Source organism: Staurois parvus, unplaced genomic scaffold, assembly GCF_062004578.1.
Source record: "Staurois parvus isolate SC_StPar_1 unplaced genomic scaffold, SC_StPar_1.0 ptg001310l, whole genome shotgun sequence".
In the NCBI taxonomy this organism is placed as follows: Eukaryota; Metazoa; Chordata; class Amphibia; order Anura; family Ranidae; genus Staurois; species Staurois parvus.
In genome coordinates, this window is record NW_028319106.1 from 775657 (window position 1) to 796368 (window position 20712).

The following is a 20712-nucleotide window of genomic DNA, read 5'->3' on the forward strand; positions in this document are numbered from 1 at the left end:
CTATGCACAGATTTTCATGCGGATCCGCAGCGGCACCACCCACACAGATGTGAACCTAGCCTTAGACAAATCCAATTAACCTACCAACATGTCTTTGGAGTGTGGGAGGAAACACAGGAGCAGGGAGAACACGAGATATACAAATCTGGCGCTGGAGGGGTATAATGTAACTACATAAAAGTCCATTAAAAGTCCATGTGGGAGACCATTAGCATTCACAATGAGAGTACATAAGCAAGAAGCGGCATCAGCACCCTTAGAGCAAAGCTGAACTCAGTACATGAGAAAAAAAGAAGGAAGAGGGGCGCCGACTAAGTGCAGCATTGAATTAACAGTTTTATTGGTAAAAGCGACAATCGGCAACTCACAGGAAGGAAAATTAAAAAGAGCATATCGCCAAACGTAGTCCAGGCTCCCTGGAGGCAGCAGAGGGCAAGCAGTGTCCTCGCATCCGATGTGGACAGGGAGGGTATCCTGAAGGGAACCAGCGTGGACCGAAAAATGCTGCCCCGTATTTTTTCCTGAAAATCTGTGTGATAAACATCTACGCAAATATTGTGTGGTGTAAAAAAATTGCAACTGCCACCATTTAGTTCTCCGGGGCCTCTGCTTTTAAAATATGTAACATTTGGAGGTTCTAAGTAACTTTCTAGCAAAAAATGCTGATTGTAACACGTGTGTTGAAAACCTACCCGGGACAGCAAGAGAGTCTGTCAGCCTACAAAGTGATAGATGCAGAAAGATAGCAACACTTCCTAATTGGAAGTCTCTATTTCTGTCCAAGTGGAAGTGTTTCCAAATTCCTCTTTTTTTTTATTACCAACAGGTAAGTAAAAGAGGTTTCCAGATCATTGATAAAAGGAAGTAGGGTGGAACGGTGCAGTACAATTTCTGAATAAAAGAAAAAAAGACCTAGTGGTGCGCCTTTATTACCTCTTTTCCTGTACACCGATTTATAAACATAACAAGGAGAGACTTGTAAAAAAAAGCCACAAAAAAAACATAAATTCTGGGGGAAGATGCTTCGATACAAGGTGACAATACATCTCTAGCTATTAGTGCAGCAAGTGAAGAAAATACCCAGACTATTATATAACGAATGCATTTCCCTGAACTGTGATAGCATGTTGCAGCAATAAAAGGGTATTATTTTTCCTAACAGAGCCTGCAAGAAGCAGTTTAGTACACAAAGCAATGTTCACCTAAAACAGCTTCTAAATGTACGCTCACAACCTAACGCACGCAAAACAAATCCTTCTTTTCACCTAATGTCATCTAATATTAATTGCATTGGTGGGGTGGTAACTTTTAGAAGATCCCCGATGGGACGTGAAATAAAGAAAGAGAAGCTGCTGGTACCGTACAATGTAATAGGAATATTGAGAGCTCATCTGGATGTCAGTGAACCTGTTTAATCTGCATGCAATAATTGTATTGGGTTTAAAAATGTTCGTTGGTTGATATTGTGTAACAACAAAACCCAATAAAGATTCTTTAACCATTTCAATACCGTGCAATTTTACACCTTCCTGCCCAGGCCAGTTTTCAGGTTTCAGCGCTCTCACACTTTGAATGACAATTGCGCAGTCATACAACATTGTACCCAAACTAAAATTTTATAATTTTCTTCACACAACTAGAGCTTTCTTTTGGTGGTATTTAATCACCGCCGGGGTTTTTATTTTTTGGTAAATTAACAATAAAAGACCAAAAATTTTGAAAAAAAACACGTTTTTCTTTGTTTCTGTTATAAAAGTTTGCAAATAAATAATTGTTCTTCATAAATTTAGGCCGAGATGTATTCTGCTACATGTCTTTGGTGAAAATAACCCAAATTAGGATGTATTATTTATTCTGTAGGAAGGTTATAGAGTTCACAAACTATGGTATAGATCTGAATATTGATCAATCCTGAAGTACTGACAGCCAATCTAATTTCTTGAGGTCCAAGAATGTCAGAACAGTACAGATATCCCCCAAATGTCAGGACAGTACAGATATCCCCAAATGTCAGGACAGTACAGATATCCCCCAAATGTCAGGACAGTACAGATATCCCCAAATGTCAGAACAGTACAGATATCCCCCAAATGTCAGGACAGTACAGATATCCCCCAAATGTCAGAACGGTACAGATATCCCCCAAATGTCAGGACAGTACAGATATCCCCCAAATGTCAGGACAGTACAGATATCCCCCAAATGTCAGGAGAGTACAGATATCCCCCAAATGTCAGGACAGTACAGATATCCCCCAAATGTCAGGAGAGTACAGATATCCCCCAAATGTCAGGAGAGTACAGATATCCCCCAAATGTCAGGAGAGTACAGATATCCCCCAAATGTCAGGACAGTACAGATATCCCCCAAATGTCAGGAGAGTACAGATATCCCCCAAATGTCAGGAGAGTACAGATATCCCCCAAATGTCAGGAGAGTACAGATATCCCCCAAATGTCAGGAGAGTACAGATATCCCCCAAATGTCAGGAGAGTACAGATATCCCCCAAATGTCAGGAGAGTACAGATATCCCCCAAATGTCAGGACAGTACAGATATCCCCCAAATGTCAGGACAGTACAGATATCCCCCCAAATGACCCCTTTTTGCAGAGTAGACAGTCCGACGTACTTCATAAGAGGCATGGCGAGTTTTTTGAAGTTGTATTTTTTTTGTCATAATTATTCGGAAAATGAAAAAATGAAAAAAATTATTTTCACTATTTTATTTTTTACATACTGTCACCAGTGCAGTACAGCGTCATCATATAACTGGCATGGCGGTGATCAGGGACACTGACTGGTGACAGTATGAAAAACAAAATATTTTTTTTTTAATTTTTTATTATTTTTAATTTTTTATTACATTTTTTTTAATTTTTTTAAGATTTTTTTTCATATTTTACTATGACCAAAGTAGTACAATATTACCATAGTAACATTGTACTACTTTGGGGAAGTGATCAGTATTTTTTACACAATTTGCTTATAGCAAAGAATTACTTTTCTATAAGCAAGCATTTACCTGAATGAAATCGATTCATTCAGCTTTTTTTTTTTTTTTTTTGTGCTTAGCTGTGATTTGGTCACAGCTAATCACATGACATGTGCATGTGATTAGCTGTGACCATTCACAGCTAGGCACTAGTATACAATGGATGGCATGAATTAAGCCATCCATTGTATACAACTGTCATGTGACCTGCTGTGATTGGTCACAGCAGGTCACATGGTACCGGCAACGGGAGCCGCTACTCGGATCTGTCATCGGCCGTGTCCGAGGTACACGGCCGGTGACAGATCGCACTGCTGCGCCACTCTGCATTAGCGCAAACTGCGCATGTACGGGAGCACGCCAAATGGCGTCCACCCGGAATGCAGCAACACTTTTGAAGCCGCCAAACGGCCATTGGCCGGGCGGCTAATGGTTAATAAACAAAAGCATGGTGGGGATATGGACAAAAGGCTGGAGTTCTGCTTAAAGTGGAACTAAACTCACTCAATCGACATCTTATGTTGCCAGCATTAGTAAATAGATAGGAAAGTATATTACATTTACTTGTTTTGAACTTTTTTTTTAACATTTCTTCAGTTTGTTCCTGGTTTCTGTTTTATGCCAAAATTATGTCATACAGAGAGATGTAAAATTTCCAGAAATTTTTAAGCCACGAGAAAAAAATGTTTACCGTTTTTTTACTGCAAAAATAGGAAAATTTTCTGATAAATTGAAAAAAAAAAAAATCAGTGTTGAGTAGTTTTACAAACTGAATATCATTTTGTTACGCTGAGTACGTGAAATGCAGTGTATATAAAAGTATTATGCTTGAAATAAAAGTACAGCTTATTCAGTAAATTAGCATTTCCACCTGGCAGTACTCCCAACCATAAAACTACCTGCCTGGAGTTTGCATGTTCTCCCTGTGCCTGTGTGGGTTTCCTCCAGATACTCCGGTTTCCTCCCACACTCCAGGTTAATTGGCTCCTGTCTAAATTGTTCCTAGTATATGTATGTATGAATGTGAGTTAGGGACCTTAGATTGTACACCCCTTGAGGGTTAGGGACTGATGTGAATGTACAATATATATGTAAAGTGCTGCGTAAATTGATGGCGCTATACAAGTACTTGAAATAAATAAACTAAACTTGCTTTTTAAAATTTGCGATGATCCAGAAGCAGCAGAAAATTTCTGGGGGGAAAGGGACTTGCTATTTCATTATAGTCATCATTTCACTCCATAAAGTATTTTAATGTTTTTAGGGCACCTCTGGCACTTATTATTATTATACAGGATTTATATAGCGTCGACACTTTGCTCAGCGCTTTACCCTCTTACCTGTCAATTGTATTTCAACAATCACCCAACTGTAGGAGGTACAAGATGAACCTCACAAGTAAACTAAACTGGAGCCTTTCCTCTGCAGTGCCCCCTAGCGGCCCAATTTTATATTTCTATTGTTTGACAAATGCTTTGAGAAGTACAGTGCTACTTGAATTGTATTCCAGGATTTGCTTGTCTTCAGCTGGGAGAACATGCAATGGTTTAAAACTTTATATAAAGTCTCAGAAATCTTTCATTAAGGTCTTCATGTTACATAGTTTGAATATCATGTCATAGATATATTAGTTATCTTTGTAAAAGAACATATTCCGCACTCCTTTTTTTTTATTTTTCTGGAAAAAAAACCCAAAAAACGGCTTTGAAAAAAACTTTTTTTCTCCAATTCTTCCACTTTTTTTCCGAGCCTTCCCATCTCTAGTTATACATCCCAGGAGTCTTCATAGCGCAAAGGGAGAAAAGGATTTCTCTCATAGTCTTGCCCAAAATTGACCGTGTTTTGGTCCAGAACGTTTGACCTTCTTCAAACCCTGCTTGATATATTAGTACCTAAGGATGTGAGGTTGGCCCTCCCCCCACCAAACAATTCCAGGTCTCTCTTCACACCAACATACATTGGTTACAAATGTGCAAAGAAAACAACAGCCGATGCCTGGAAGAAATCCTATTTCTAGAAATCTAAGAAATTAAAGACCGCATAAACTCAGAGTTGGTTAGTATGAAACTGTCTAGCATCCCTAATTGTACATAATTTTCCAAAATACGGGAAATGTTATTTGATTTTGTCTTACCATCTTTGAACTGTTCTAGCCCGAGTTGCCTATAGTCCATTTACCTGGCCCTAGTCGATGGGGAAAACACCCTATTGTATCCTTTCCCCATTACCCTTCCCTCTGATTTGTTTTCAACCTTTGTACCCTGACCTCCACTCCTAACCTTACTCTGGCCTTTCCTTGTCTCTCCCCTACCAGTTTTTCCTACAATTCCCCTCTTTACACTCTTCTCTTTATCCCTCAATCTATGCCCTTGCCCCAACTTAGGTTTCTTTCACACGGGAGATCCAATAATGTGCACCTCTTTCAAGAAGACCCGATCAGATGGTTCATGTATCCCTATGGACCGGGGGGTTTAACTGTTCCGTTTACATCCACCTACCTCCAGTCCGATCCACCAACAAAAATGGAAGGGGATCCATCCCCCTCCATCTAGGCAGATTAGATCGAAGTGTAGAGAGGTGTAAACGGACAGCCGGTCCATTTACACTCGGGCTGCCCATAGAGCAGAGAGGGCTCTCTCTGTGTCCGCTCTGCATAAACTGAGCAGATACAGACCTGTCATCTGCCCGCTCTGCAGAGGATCAACGGACAGATACCCCGCTGAGCAAATCAGATTTTGCCCTGTGTGAAAGCGGCCTCATCTGCCCACTCAATGGTTCAGACCACCTATTCCCTATTCCAAGATCACTTGGAGCCTTCAAATAACACCTAATAGGTCTAGATCAGCAATGGGCAAACTACGGCCCGCGGGCCGTATACGGCCCGGCGGACCTTTTAATCCGGCCCGCGGAGCGTGGCAAACATTGGCTGTCAGGATGTAGGCGGGGCAGCGTGACGAACTCCTCTCCTCTTACAGTCCGCCCTGAAGACCGGAACGGCGCGGGAACACGGCGAGAGGAACGCGCGGAACAAAGGTAAGTGAATTGACACAATATGGGGAATTACTATATGGGGGAATGAATTACTATAGGGGGGATGAATTACTATATGGGGGATGAATTACTATATAGGGGATGAATTACTATGGGGGATGAATTACTATATGGGGGATGAATTACTATATAGGGGATGAATTACTATGGGGGATGAATTACTATATGGGGGATGAATTACTATGGGGGATGAATTACTATATGGGGGATGAATTACTATGGGGGATGAATTACTATATGGGGGATGAATTACTATATGGGGGAATGAATTACTATAGGGGGGATGAATTACTATATGGGGGATGAATTACTATATAGGGGATGAATTACTATGGGGGATGAATTACTATATGGGGGATGAATTACTATGGGAGATGAATTACTATGGGGGGATGAATTACTATATGGGGGATGAATTACTATATGGGGGATGAATTACTATAGGGGGGATGAATTACTAAATGGGGGATGAATTACTATATGGGGGATGAATTACTATAGGGGGGATGAATTACTAAATGGGGGATGAATTACTATATGGGGGATGAATTACTATGGGGGATGAATTACTATATGGGGGATGAATTACTATGGGGGATGAATTACTATATGGGGGATGAATTACTATATGGGGGATGAATTACGATATGGGGGATGAATTACTATGGGGGATGAATTACTATATGGGGGATGAATTACTATGGGGGATGAATTACTATGGGGGATTAATTACTATAGGGGGGATGAATTACTATATGGGGGATGAATTACTATGGGGGATGAATTACTATGGGGGATTAATTACTATGGGGGATGAATTACTATGGGGGATGAATTACTATATGGGGGATTAATTACTATGCTTACTATGGGGGAATATTACTATACTTACTATGGATGGCATGGTAGTGGCTGGGCCGGCAAGCAGCTAGTCCGGCCCCCGGGTCCAATATATGAACCCATTGCGGCCCTCAAGTCAAAAAGTTTGCCCACCCCTGGTCTAGATAATTCATTGATGTAAATGTTTGTTCATTTCATCCTAATTGTTTGTAAACTTTATCATATCTTTTAACTCTTATTATACCCTCTAAAACCAATAAAAACTATTAAAACTGAGACCTATACAGTACAAAGGGACAGCTTTCTACTATTTGAAAACATGGTAAAAGCCCAAACTAACTGTTAAACCACCAAATTCCACAGAGAACTAAACTATCGTCTCTATTCAATTGCAATTCAACCATCAAGACCCGGAGCTCATCTGTTCTATTCAATAACAGCATCCGTTTGCAAAAGCCCAGGATGGGGCACATATGTTTTCATACAAAAGATGGAGACACACTTTTAATTAAGGTTGCCGCGACTGCAATAAAATACTGAATGAACGGAACAGTCTGAATCTGAATGAGGAAGAGGTTTCAAAAATTAATTTAGAGCAGAAAATAAAGAGAACGAAACTTAGCTGAAATAAATGTGAACTGTCACCTGAATGTAATTAAAATTGCTTGTGTCTCTGTAATCAGTATCACCTTCCTCACAGCGCAAATGGCAGCCAGCTACAAGAGGATGAATCTGTCTTCATCAATGGCTGGTTTGCAAAAAAAAAAAACAGGGCGCGGCTTCCACATTTTAAACTTGTATAGCTTAAAATAGTTATATACAACTTGAGATGACCCACATTTCCCCCAAACCTCCTTTTCCATCTATGTACCGTGTCCCAGCCTTATTATTTCACTGATCTTGTCTCTAAATATCACCCAAACCGTCCTCTCCGCTCCTCGCAAGACCTCCTACTCTCTAGCTCCCTTGTCTCCTCCTCCCATGCTCGTCTCCAGGACTTCTCCAGATCTTCCCCCATCCTCTGGAACTTTCTACCCCAATTTATCAGACTATCGACTACTCTGCTCACTTTTAGGCGATCTCTGAAAACCTCTCTCTTCAGGGAAGCCTATCCTGCCCTCAGCTAATAATGGAATTTTCTACTCTTCCAACCAGTCCATCTCCCACAGTTATTACCTTTTGTACCACTAGCCCCTCCCTCCTAGATTGTAAGCTCCCAGGATCAGGGCCCTCCTATCCCTCTTGTATTGAACTGTATTGTTGCTGTATTGTCTCCCGTTATATTGTAAAGCGCTGAGCAAACTGTTGGCACCATAAATCCTGTATAATAATAATAATATAAATCCTGTGTAATAATAATAATATAAATCCTGTATACTAATAATATAATAATTATTTCCCTTTTACCTCCTTCCAGTTGTGGGCAACAGTTGTTATTACTGCCTGTGACATCATCACCAGGCTTGTAAAATTCTTGCAGGGGCAGTTGCTGGCAGGGCAGTTTCTACTGAAAGTAGAATGCCGGAACTACATTTCTCAAGAGTCTTTTCCCTACACACAGAGAACAGAAATTTAATAAAAAGGAGAGCACCATGGAATTAATATCAGCTTGGTAGGATTTTATTGTTCATGAAACAATACATCTAACGTGTTTCGGAGCTCAACACGTCCTGTTTATCACAGCTTAACCCCTTCCAGTCCGGACACTTTCCCCCCCCTTCCAGTCCGGACACTTTCCCCCCCTTCCAGTCCGGACACTTTCCCCCCCTTCCAGTCCGGACACTTTCACTCCCTTCCAGTCCGGACACTTCCCCCCCTTCCAGTCCGGACACTTTCCCCCCCTTCCTGTCTGGACACTTTCACTCCCTTCCAGTCCGGACACTTTCACCCCCTTCCAGTCCGGACACTTTCCCCCCTTCCAGTCCAGACACTTTCCCCCCCTTCCAGTCCGGACACTTCCCCCCCCTTCCAGTCCGGACACTTTCCCCCCCTTCCAGTCCGGACACTTTCCCCCCCTTCCTGTCTGGACACTTTCACCCCCTTCCAGTCCGTACACTTTCACCCCCTTCCTGTCCGGACACTTTCACCCCCTTCCTGTCCTTACACTTTCACCCCCTTCCTGTCCAGACACTTTCACCCCCTTCCAGTCCGGACACTTTCACCCCCTTCCAGTCCGGACACTTTCACCCCCTTCCAGTCCGGACACTTTCACCCCCTTCCAGTCCGGACACTTTCCTCCCCTTCCAGTCCGGACACTTTCACCCCCTTCCAGTCCGGACACTTTCACCCCCTTCCTAGCCAGGCCAATTGTCAGCTTTCAGTGCTATCACACTTTGAATGACAATTGCGCGGTCATGCAACACTGCACCCATATGAATTTTTTAGCATTTTTTTGAGACAGATAAAACTTTATTTTGGTGATATTTATTCACCGCTGGGATTTTTATTTTTTTTGCTATTTAAATGAAAAAGTCCAAACATTTTGAAAAAAAAGTGTTTTTCTTATAACATTTTGCAAATATTCTTTCTTCATAAATCTTGGCCAAAATGTATTCAGCTATCTTTTTTAGTGAAAAAATATAACCCAAATTAGTTGATAACCAAAATTATAATTTAAAAAAAAATTTGACAGTTTTATTTTATTTTTTATAATATTATTTATGTTTTTTTGTTTTGTTTTCTTAACATACGGTCACCCTAGCAGTACTGTGTCACCATGGTGACACTGCAGTACTTGTGGGGGGTGATGAAGATTTTTTTTTCTTTTTTTACACTGATTGCTTTTACACCCATAAAGGCTAAAAAAGCAATAATTTCTCCTTCTCTCTGGCTGCATTCTTGCAGCCATTGAGAAATACAGTGAGAGCTGTGATTGGTCACAGCTTGTCACATGGTACAAGGCTGTACAAGGCTGTTGTGAATGGCCCTGTACCATGTGACCTCTATGATCATTTACAGATTTCACTAGTAGTAAGCAATGATGTCAGAAGTGACATCTTGCTTATTACTATTCATGTGGTTACTGATTGGCCAATCAGTGATCACATAATCGGGACCTCACACACAGGTCCCGTATGGCAATCGGTGTTCCTCCGGACACAGAGGGCACCAATCATACATACACATACTAGGGACAATTAACCTACCAGCATGTCTTTGGAGAGTGGGAGTTGGCTGTTGTGAATAGCCCTGTACCATGTGACCTCTGTGATCATTCACAGATTTCACTAGTAGTAAGCAAAGATGTCAGAAACGGCCAATCGGTGATCACATAATCGGGACCTCACACACAGGTCCCGTACGGCAATCGGTGTTCCTCCGGACACAGAGGGCACCAATCATGCATACACATACTAGGGACTGGCTGTTGTAAGTTGGCTGTTGTGAATAGCCCTGTACCATGTGACCTCTGTGATCATTCACAGATTTCACTTGTAGTAAGCAAAGATGTCAGAAATGGCCAATCGGTGATCACATAATCGGGACCTCACACAGAGGTCCCGGACAGCGATCGGTGTTCCGCTGTGTCTTCCGGACACAGCGGGCACCGGATCATGGTCCTGCGCGCTCCTAGGGAGCGAGCAAAGGCAGGGAAGTGGGGAGGACGTTTATAAACGGCCACCAGCTCCTGCACTGTTCCCGTCCGGCCCATGTATATAAACGGTGGTTAAAGGATAAGTTAACTTTTTAACAAAAATAATAAATGCACATATTTTTTTAAGTAAATAAATGTGCCTTTATTATTTTTTGTTTGTGGGGCCTCTAAAGCCTTGCAGCAAGGATCAGCAGATCACTGGTACCATAGAGGTCTCCAAAGATCCAACAGGCTGAACTGCTGTAATACTGACACTCAGTGGCTGAATGTCTCCTTGCCATGGGAACTCTGCCATACTGAAGTCTCTATCTGCTCAACCCAGCTCTGATGAAGGAGGGAGAACCCTTCGAAACGCGTTAGCCTTCACCCCCCTCCCCCCTTTTGGATTTACCTGTAACCCTGTGTGGATTATGGTTACTTATGCCTGTTATACCATCACTTTGTGAGTATATTTCCTTAATAATAAAATTAGTCACTATTTATCGAGGTAATGCGCAAGGTTTGTGCGCTCTTTCTTTCATCTTCTTCTACCATGCAGGTCTCCCCCTGACCTGTCAGTATATCTGCTGGCTCGTACATCCTATATGGTCAAGCAGATACTTACTGGCAGGAAGGCTCAATGAACTACCACAGGGCTGTGCTTGGCTACCCCTTACTAGCAGGGACATTCTTTCTTTTCATTCTCATCGATTCCTAAATGGAATAATATGAAAGGAGCACCCGATGGTCAAAAAATATAAGTTTGATGGTAATTAAGAGGCATTTATTGGGACTATCAACAAGTGCATCAAACCAACACGTTTCGGGAGAAAGGCCTCTCCCCTCTTCAGTGCTGTTGCTGCACGCTATTAAATGGGAAAGATTCCCACATCAGTTATATGTTTGCCAGGTTTCGGAGGAAAAACTCAACACAATGACTCAGGAGAATGTTCACCTGGAAGTCTGATAACACGTCACATAGAGAGAGTGGAAGATTCACATGTGGGGAGTTCTCTGGAATAAGCAACCTTCTGACTTCTGAACAGTTGCAGTGTTGCTTGAATAGAATTATCAGTTCACTAATCCATTTCACTCAATGTCTGGAATTGCTGATTAAGTTACGAGATCGTGATGTGTGAAAATCCAGGCTTGTCAGTTATTTGGTAGATGGGGTGTTGGTGACACTCATCTCTTATAACACTTTAAAATAAATGTTTCTACAAGTTACATCCTCATTAAGTGTGGAAAACAAAATAACCAACAAAATCATTACAAAGTCTCAAAACAAAGTTGATGAACTTACATTTCCTAGATATACTGTCCTCACCACAGGCAAACAATATACTGCCAAACTTAAATTACAGGGCCATGACAGGCTGCAAATGAATCATTATCAGGCGGTCTGACTGATACCGGTGATCCCTGTCTTATGCAGTACACTAACCATACACTAATTTACTGTATACATTACACCAGACCCATATACTGTCAGCCAGGCATTACAAGGTACATACTGTGTGTTCTGTGGTCATGTGTAGTGCACCCTGCTCTTCCACCTCCCCTGCTTCACTCCGGCAGTATTAAGGGGGGATATGATCCACATGTATAATACATAAGGGGGGATATGATCTCTATGTATAATACATAAGGGGGGATATGATCTCTATGTATAATACATAAGGGGGGATATGATCTCCATGTATAATACATAAGGGGGGGGTATGATCTCCATGTATAATACATAAGGGGGGATATGATCTCCATGTATAATACATAAGGGGGGATATGATCTCCATGTATAATACATAAGGGGGATATGATCTCCATGTATAATACATAAGGGGGGATATGATCTCCATGTATAATACATAAGGGGGGATATGATCTCCATGTATAATACATAAGGGGGATATGATCTCCATGTATAATACATAAGGGGGGATATGATCTCCATGTATAATACATAAGGGGGGATATGATCTCCATGTATAATACATAAGGGGGGATATGATCACCATGTATAATACATAAGGGGGGATATGATCTCCATGTATAATACATAAGGGGGGGTATGATCTCCATGTATAATACATAAGGGGGGATATGATCTCCATGTATAATACATAAGGGGGGATATGATCTCCATGTATAATACATAAGGGGGATATGATCTCCATGTATAATACATAAGGGGGATATGATCTCCATGTATAATACATAAGGGGGGATATGATCTCCATATATAATACATAAGGGGGGATATGATCACCATGTATAATATATAAGGGGGATATGATCTCCATGTATAATACATAAGGGGGGATATGATCTCCATGTATAATACATAAGGGGGGATATGATCTCCATGTATAATACATAAGGGGGGATATGATCTCCATGTATAATACATAAGGGGGGATATGATCTCCATGTATAATACATAAGGGGGGATATGATCACTATGTATAATACATAAGGGGGGATATGATCTCCATGTATAATACATAAGGGGGGGATATGATCTCCATGTATAATACATAAGGGGGGGGATATGATCTCCATGTATAATACATAAGGGGGATATGATTTCCATGTATAATACATAAGGGGGGGATATGATCTCCATGTATAATACATAAGGGGGGATATGATCTCCATGTATAATACATAAGGGGGGGATATGATCTCCATGTATAATACATAAGGGGGGATATGATCTCCATGTATAATACATAAGGGGGATATGATCTCCATGTATAATACATAAGGGGGGATATGATCTCCATGTATAATACATAAGGGGGGATATGATCTCCATGTATAATACATAAGGGGGGGGATATGATCTCCATGTATAATACATAAGGGGGGGTATGATCTCCATGTATAATACATAAGGGGGGATATGATCTCCATGTATAATACATAAAGGGGGATATTTCAGTTATTGCTGAATGAATAGGTCCATAGCAGGAATATAAAAACTGTTCTGGTCCATAGGTGGCATACTGGTGTCAGAGCTGAAGTAGCTAAAAGCTACAACCATGTGTCTATATGAGCAGCGCATTATCTGCATAATAATTAGATTTTTGGAGAAAGTTTGTTTAACGTTACACAGATGAGAACGCATTTTTACATATGACAGCTGTCTGTCACTAGACACTAAAAAATGTTGGATCGCTGGCTGTTTCCCAGCCGCGAGGCGAGAAGGCAGGACCCACGCCGCAAACATTTTTCCTGCTATCAATTGACACATTTACAATTTACCGTCAAAAACCATCTGTTCATTCTGTTTGATCTGCACCTACAGTTTACCACACAGGAAACACATTGTGATGATTTATTAATATTGTTTACTGCGCAGAGACACAGATGGAGAAGAGACTGAGGCGCGAGAGAGCTTACAATCTAAAGCTTGTGTACTGTGTCTGAACCCGATCTCAGAAGGTTCTACAGAATAAAATAAGCAGCAGGGACTACTGTCATCAAACTGATGCCCTGCGACCCCCTGTGTCCACCTTCAACTGCAAATCTGAAGCAGGAAAATGCATGAGCAGAAGTAAGATACAGAAAAGGACATGTGAGCCCTTACTGGTCTCCAGAATTCTGCACAATATCTGACCAGCGACAGAGTTACTTTTATGTGAAATTTCCAGGATTATTAAAACATTGTAACACATATTTACTAAATAAACCATTGTGCAAGTTTTCTTTATGTTTGTTTTGGATCCATAGGAAGGCTTGACTTTCCTGGGTTTACACATGTGCGGTGCGGTATATCGCATGTGATGCGCACAGGAACCGCACCGCATTCCTGTGCAAAGCGATCGGAGCCGTACATTTTGTATGGCTCTAATCGCACCGCACCCGCACCAAAAAAGTGCAGGACCCTTTTTTAGGTCAGCACTAGAATCGGATCGCATGCGTATTCACACCTATGCGATCCGATTCTGCACATCGCACCGTGTTTTGTGGACCGCTTTCGGGGTGTTGTTAACATACACACCCGCAGCAGTTCGCATGAATGGGGTGCGACTCTGATGCGGTGTGGAATTTGCACTGAAAACGCTGCGAATTCCGCACCGCATCAGTGCGAACCAGGAAGAATGGCAAAGGTATCCAAGTTGTTTTTTTCCCACAATTCCCCTACTGGTCTCTTCTGTCATAAATGCTTCTCCCGGCCTGTCATCGGTACTGAACACTGAGCCGCGCATGCCCTGATGAAGTCACGTGTTAAGAGTGACGATACGCGTTGGCGATGACACAACTCCGGTCGGACGCCTTCTTTATTTACATTGGACACCCATGCAAGTACATCTGATCTGAGGATTGATTTACATGTGATGTACAAGATGATTTTAAATGTGAGCATATTCGATATGTGCAGGGGCGGACTGACAACTCATGGGGCCCCCGGGCAATAGGGGATCATGGGGCCCCTGTGTCCTTGCCCAAACTCAAAAAAGCCTATGAAAAAGGTACCAGGGGTATCTCATGGGGCTCCCTACTGACCCCGGGCCCTAAGGCAGTGCCGGAGTTTCCAAATGGTCAGTCCGCCTCTGGATATGTGATACTTTGTTTGGTGAATAAATAGTTTTACACTATGCAAGCATTCACTTCTATTTTCTGAGGGATCAAGTGGCTGCAGCCACCTTATGTGCCTGAAGAGATCTGCTGCCCTGTGAGCCTGTGCTGGAATCTTACATGATGGGAGACCAGTGTGGAGAGCTGTGGAGGATTACCTACTAGTAAGGGTCCATGTGTTAGTGATCCTGAAGGCCTTTTGACCCTGTGCGGGTCACAAGAGGGAGGTGAGCGGGCAATTCAGCCATTTTTGGATATCTCTGCACATTTATCAGCACATTTTTTTTTTTTTCTTCAAGAATTGCTGTGGACTTTAGATATGTTTTTTTGTATATTGTCAGGTGTTTTACACCTCACTGGACTTTATATAATTATTTATTTATTCATGTTTGTTTGCATGATCAGTTCTTAGTTTATGCGTTTATTGGGATGCACGTGTGTTTTGTGTTATATGGTGGGAACTGATTTTTAGTTCCGGTTGGAGGTTTTTTAGCACATTGAGTCCTGTTGTGACTTACTTGTTTGTTTTGGAGCACTATTGGATCCCATTGGATTACTTGGGGCACCATTTATGTTATTTGGTCCTTTTAGGACCTTGTATTGACACTTGTCAAACGTGATTATTTATGAGTCTTTTGGCACTATTTAACCATTTGCCGCCCGCCCTATGGCCGAATGGCGGGCGGCAAATGTCATCAGCGTTCCGGGTGGACGCGATATGGCATCCTCCCACACATGCGCAGATTGCGCTCCTGCAGAGCGGCGCAATCTGTCACCGGCCGTGTACCTCGGACACGGCCGATGACAGATCTGAGTATCAACCCCGTTGCCGGTACCATGTGACCTGCTGGGACCAATCACAGCAGGTCACATGACAATTGCATACAATGGATGGCTGCATTCATGCCGTCCATTGTATACTAGTGTCTAGCTGTGAATGGTCACAGCTAATCACCTGCACATGTCATGTGATTAGCTGTGGCCAAATCACAGCTAAGCACAAAAAAAAAACAAACAAAAAAAAAAACCCTGAATGAATCGATGTCATTCAGGTAAATGCTTGCTTATAGCAAAGTAATTCTTTGCTATAAGCAAATCATGTAAAAAAAGAAAAAAAAAATACTGATCACTTCCCCAAAGTAGTACAATGTTACTATGGTAACAGGAGGTTACCATAACAGGAGGTCACATTAAAAAAAAGCTGCAATATAATAAGTGTTTGCTCCTGGGTTTAATAATGCTTTAATTCCACTTTATGTTGCTTTTGACTGCCAGGTCTGCTTAACCCCCCGGGCGGTATTCCCGAGTGTAGCTCGGGGTAAAGTTTCAGCAACACAAGCGGTAACCCCGAGCTGCACTCAGGAATACACTGCAGCGTTGCTCTGGGATCCCTCAACCACTTACCTTGTCCTGCGCCCCCGCAATGCCCCCCCTGCAGTGTCCCCGGCAATGTCCTCCGGCGGATGTCGGCGTCTGTCTTCCGAGTTCCGTTCCCTACGAGCGTTGGGACGTACGGGGGAGGGAACGGCGGGAAATTTGAAAATGACAAAAAGTGACATTCACTAAATCCACTAAAATCACATAGTATAACATTCCTGTATCAAACCATTTCACATACATTGTGTCCCGAGTGCTTTGTCCTGTCCCGTCTGCATTTTTACTGTTCTTTTTGCCTGGAAACTGAGAAACGTCCATGGCGTCCAAAAAGCGTCCCTTTAGGTCAGACGCGGTTTTAGACCGGCTAGAGAACAGCGATAGTAAATCAGAACCACTTGCAGAATTGAGTGATAATGATTGGTGGGGGAAATTCCTCATCAGACACTGAAAACGATTCTGCGACTGAGCTCAGCAATGGGCCAACTTGGCGCTCTATTTCACATTTCAGTGTTTTTGGTTTGATTATATTATTGAATTACATTTATTATTATATTATTATTTTTTATGATTATTTATTAAGTTCGATTTTTTGATTTTGTGTATCAAATTATAACATACTGGGGATGTTTACTAGACTCTTGTTCGGACAGATTTCAGTGAGTTATTCCTAAAAATTACAGGCCTACAATAAAAAAAATATATGTTTTGCATTGTATTGTTGTTGTTCTGTCACATGTTCTGTCCCCCTTTGTAATGTACAGCGCTGAGCGAACTATTGGTGCTTTATAAATACTGTATAATAATAATATTTCCATGCAAAAAAATGTACCGCTTTGAGCACAGAAATATGGACATAATCAGACCGCTAGGGAGGTTAAAGGTACTAAATGATTTTATTTTGGCAGCCTATCAGGATAGCTCACTGCCACCAGAAGAGAGAAATCTGCAAACACCTCCAAATAAAACGACAGTGCCAATCATGCAGTAAGGAAACCACAAGTGAACAATCCTTTCCAACAGCAAGAAACCCTGTATATTAACTCTAGTTAAAACTTGACATTTCATTTCTTCAGTTAAATAGTATTTTCTAGTGTCAACAATGAAAGAACACACAAGTTTAGATAAAGGTAACTTAAGCAGCAGTGTACTTTAACCCCACAATTTACAAAGCTACAGCATGTTCAGTCTGTAACAAGTATAAGATCCCATGGGGCTATCCTGGCTGAGACTAAACAAACAATGTAATCTTGTGCAATCCCTGCAAGATGCTGTCTGTAAGGAGAGAGAGAGAGAGAGAGAGAGAGAGAGAGAGAGAGAGAGATGGTGAAAGAGAATGGACAATACCAGAGAAACAAATATCAAAATATAGCAATTGTGCAGGCCGCGTCAGAATCTGCTTACAGCCTTCTATAATTTAATCTGCTGTTTGTTTAAATGAAAACTATAATTGTTTTGGGTTAATCATATGTGTAGAGTTTATACTTTTTTAAACATTTTATATCAATTTTCGTTTACTGTGTGTGCACCGTCTTTGCTTCATAAAGGTTTAGCCTCCCTAGCGGTCTGATTATGTCCATATTTCTGTGCTCAAAGCGGTACATTTTTTTGCATGGAAATATGTATTTTTTTTATTGTAGGCCTGTAATTCTTAGGAATAACTCACTGAAATCTGTCTGAGCAAGAGTCTAGTAAACATCCTGGGTGTGTTAAAATTTGAAACACCCCCAGAGCAAGCAGGGAGGGGGGTCAGGAACATCAGCAGGGGAACTGAGAAGAAAAGAATCATGGCTGCTTTGTATAAAATCAATGCACAGAGCAGGCAAGTATAATATGTGTATTATTTTTTAAAAAGTCCTATTGGTTTTTGCATGGAAATATGTTTTTTTTTTTATTGTAGGCCTGTAATTTTTAGGAATAACTCACTGAAATCTGTCCGGACAAGAGTCTAGTAAACATCCCCGATATGATAAAATTTGAAACACGAAATCATAAATTATAATTTAATAAATAATCATAAAAAATAATAATATAATAATAATATATTTAATTCAATAATATAATCAAACCAAAAACACTGAAATGTGAAATATAGCGCCAAGTTCGCACATCGCTGAGCAAAGTCGCAGAATCGTTTTCAGTGTCTGATGAGGAATTTCCCCCACCAATCATTATCACTCAATTCTGCAAGTGGTTCTGATTTCCTATCGCTGTTCTCTAGCCGGTCTAAAACCGCGTCTGACCTAAAGGGACGCTTTTTGGACGCCATGGACGTTTCTCAGTTTCCAGGCAGAAAGAACAGTAAAAATGCAGGCAGGGCGCCGGACAAAGCACTCGGGACAAAATGTATGTGAAATGGTTTGATACAGGAATACTATGTGATTTTAGTGTATTTAGTGAATGTTACATTTTCACATTTTTAAATTTCCAGCAAGTTCCGTCCCCCGTACGTCCCGACGTCGCAGGGAATGGAACCCGGAAGACGGATGCTGGCATCAGTCAGGGGAGATGGCCGGGGACACTGCAGGAGGGACATCGCGGGAGCGCAGGACAAGGTAAGTGCTGGAGGGATCCCGGAGCAACGCTGCAGTGTATTCCTGAGTGTAGCTCGGGGGGGTTACCGCTTGTGGTGCTGAAGCTTTACCTCGAGCTACACTCTATATGCATAGAAAACTACAATATGTTCTATAGAGTCATAGAAGAAACATGGAAATCAGGATCTCTAACTTATTTTCTGACAACAGCAGACCACATTCTCTTCCCTTGACAGGGTCTCTTTAACTACTTGCCAACCGCAGATGGCCGAATGACAGCTACACTGCAGCCGGCCAGTTCTGGGAGGGCGTCATATGACGTCCTCCCAGAACGCGCTCTCCTGCGTGACCCCAGGGGCGCACCCGGCGATCTCCGTGATCGCTGTGTCCTATGGACACAGTTGATCACGTGATGTGGTAAAAGGCCTTTTACCACGTAATCAGCCGTGTTCAATGACACGCTGATCACCGGGAAATGCAATTGCCGGTTTTCGGCTGCACTTTCCTCACACTGTCAGAGCGCGAGGAATGTACTGCCAAGAACCGGCAGTTGTCAGAGCGGGGATCGGCACCGATGCCCTGATGATCGGTGCCCAGCAGTGCCACCCACCAGTTCCGCCCACCTGTGCCCAGCAGCGCAGCCACCTGTGTCCAGCAGTGCCACCTACCTGTGCCCAGAAGTGCCACCTACCTGTGCCCAGCAGTGCCACCCACCTGTGCCCACCAGTGCCACCCACCTGTGCCCATCAATGCAGTGCTGCCAGTCAGTGCCCAGCGGTTGTGCCAGTTAGTGCCCAGCAGTTGTGCCAGTCAATGGCTAGCAGTGCCGCCAGTCAGTGCCCAGCAGTGATGCTAGTCAGTGCCACCTATCAGTGCTGTCTATCAGTGCCGCCTATCAGTGCCGCCTATCCGTGCCACCTCATTAGTGCTGCCTATCAGTGCCGCCTATCAGTACCCTTCAGTGCTGCCTATCAGTGCCCATCAGTGCCGCCTATCAGTGCCCATCAGTGCTGCCTCATCAACGCACATTAGTGAAGGAGAAAAATTACCTGTTTGAAAAACGTTATAATAGAAAACAAAGAAAAAAAAAGTTTTCTAATTTTTTGCATTTTTTTGTTTATAGCGCACAAACTAAAGCACCCAGCGGCGATTAAATACCACCAAAAGAAAGCTCTATTTGTGAGAAAAAAATGATAAAAATGTCATATGGGTACAATCTTGCATGACCGCGCAATTGTCAATCAAAGTGCGACAGCGCTGAAAGCTGAAAATTGGCATGGTAAAAAAGGGGGTATAAGTGCCCGGTAGGCAAGTGGTTAAAGTAGAACTCTAAATCCTTCAAATTGTTTAGGCATTGAAAAGATCTAGTATTACATTGCACTGTGCCCAAAGATGCATGCCTATAAAATGTTCCTTATTATGGTGTCACTCAGAATCTGTATGTTTTCACAGCTGTGATCCCTGGAAAGGAGCCAAGCATGGTTTGTTTGTTTGTTTTTATTGTTTGTTGTCTTTATGGCTTTTTGACTGCCAATAAATACATAGTTAGAAAATATTAGAACAATGCTGAATTCTTTGCAGTGCAATGTGAAATGTTCTATCAACACACACAAGAAGATTGCATCTTTGTATTGCACAAATGGTAAGAATCTGTTCACACTGCCGCGACTTGGGACCCGACTTGTGAGACCCCCAAGGCGCATGACGTGTGAAATCCCATGTTAGTCAATGAGAGCCGCCTTAATTAGCACTGCTGAAGTC

General features: G+C 42.1%; 2 long non-coding RNA genes across 2 annotated transcripts in view; one reads left to right on the forward strand and one right to left on the reverse strand.

Moving 5' to 3' along the window:
• Positions 1 to 20712, reverse strand: part of LOC149437121 (uncharacterized) — an 830460-nt gene that overhangs the window by 672326 nt on the left and 137422 nt on the right. The gene's annotated exons all lie outside the window — the stretch shown is intronic.
• The window catches only part of LOC149437123 (uncharacterized), a 53413-nt gene continuing 47800 nt past the window's right edge, over positions 15100 to 20712 (forward strand). Inside the window, exon 1 of the long non-coding RNA XR_016308177.1 lies at positions 15100 to 15270. This is a non-coding gene — a long non-coding RNA (uncharacterized LOC149437123). The remainder of the gene's footprint in view (positions 15271 to 20712) is intronic.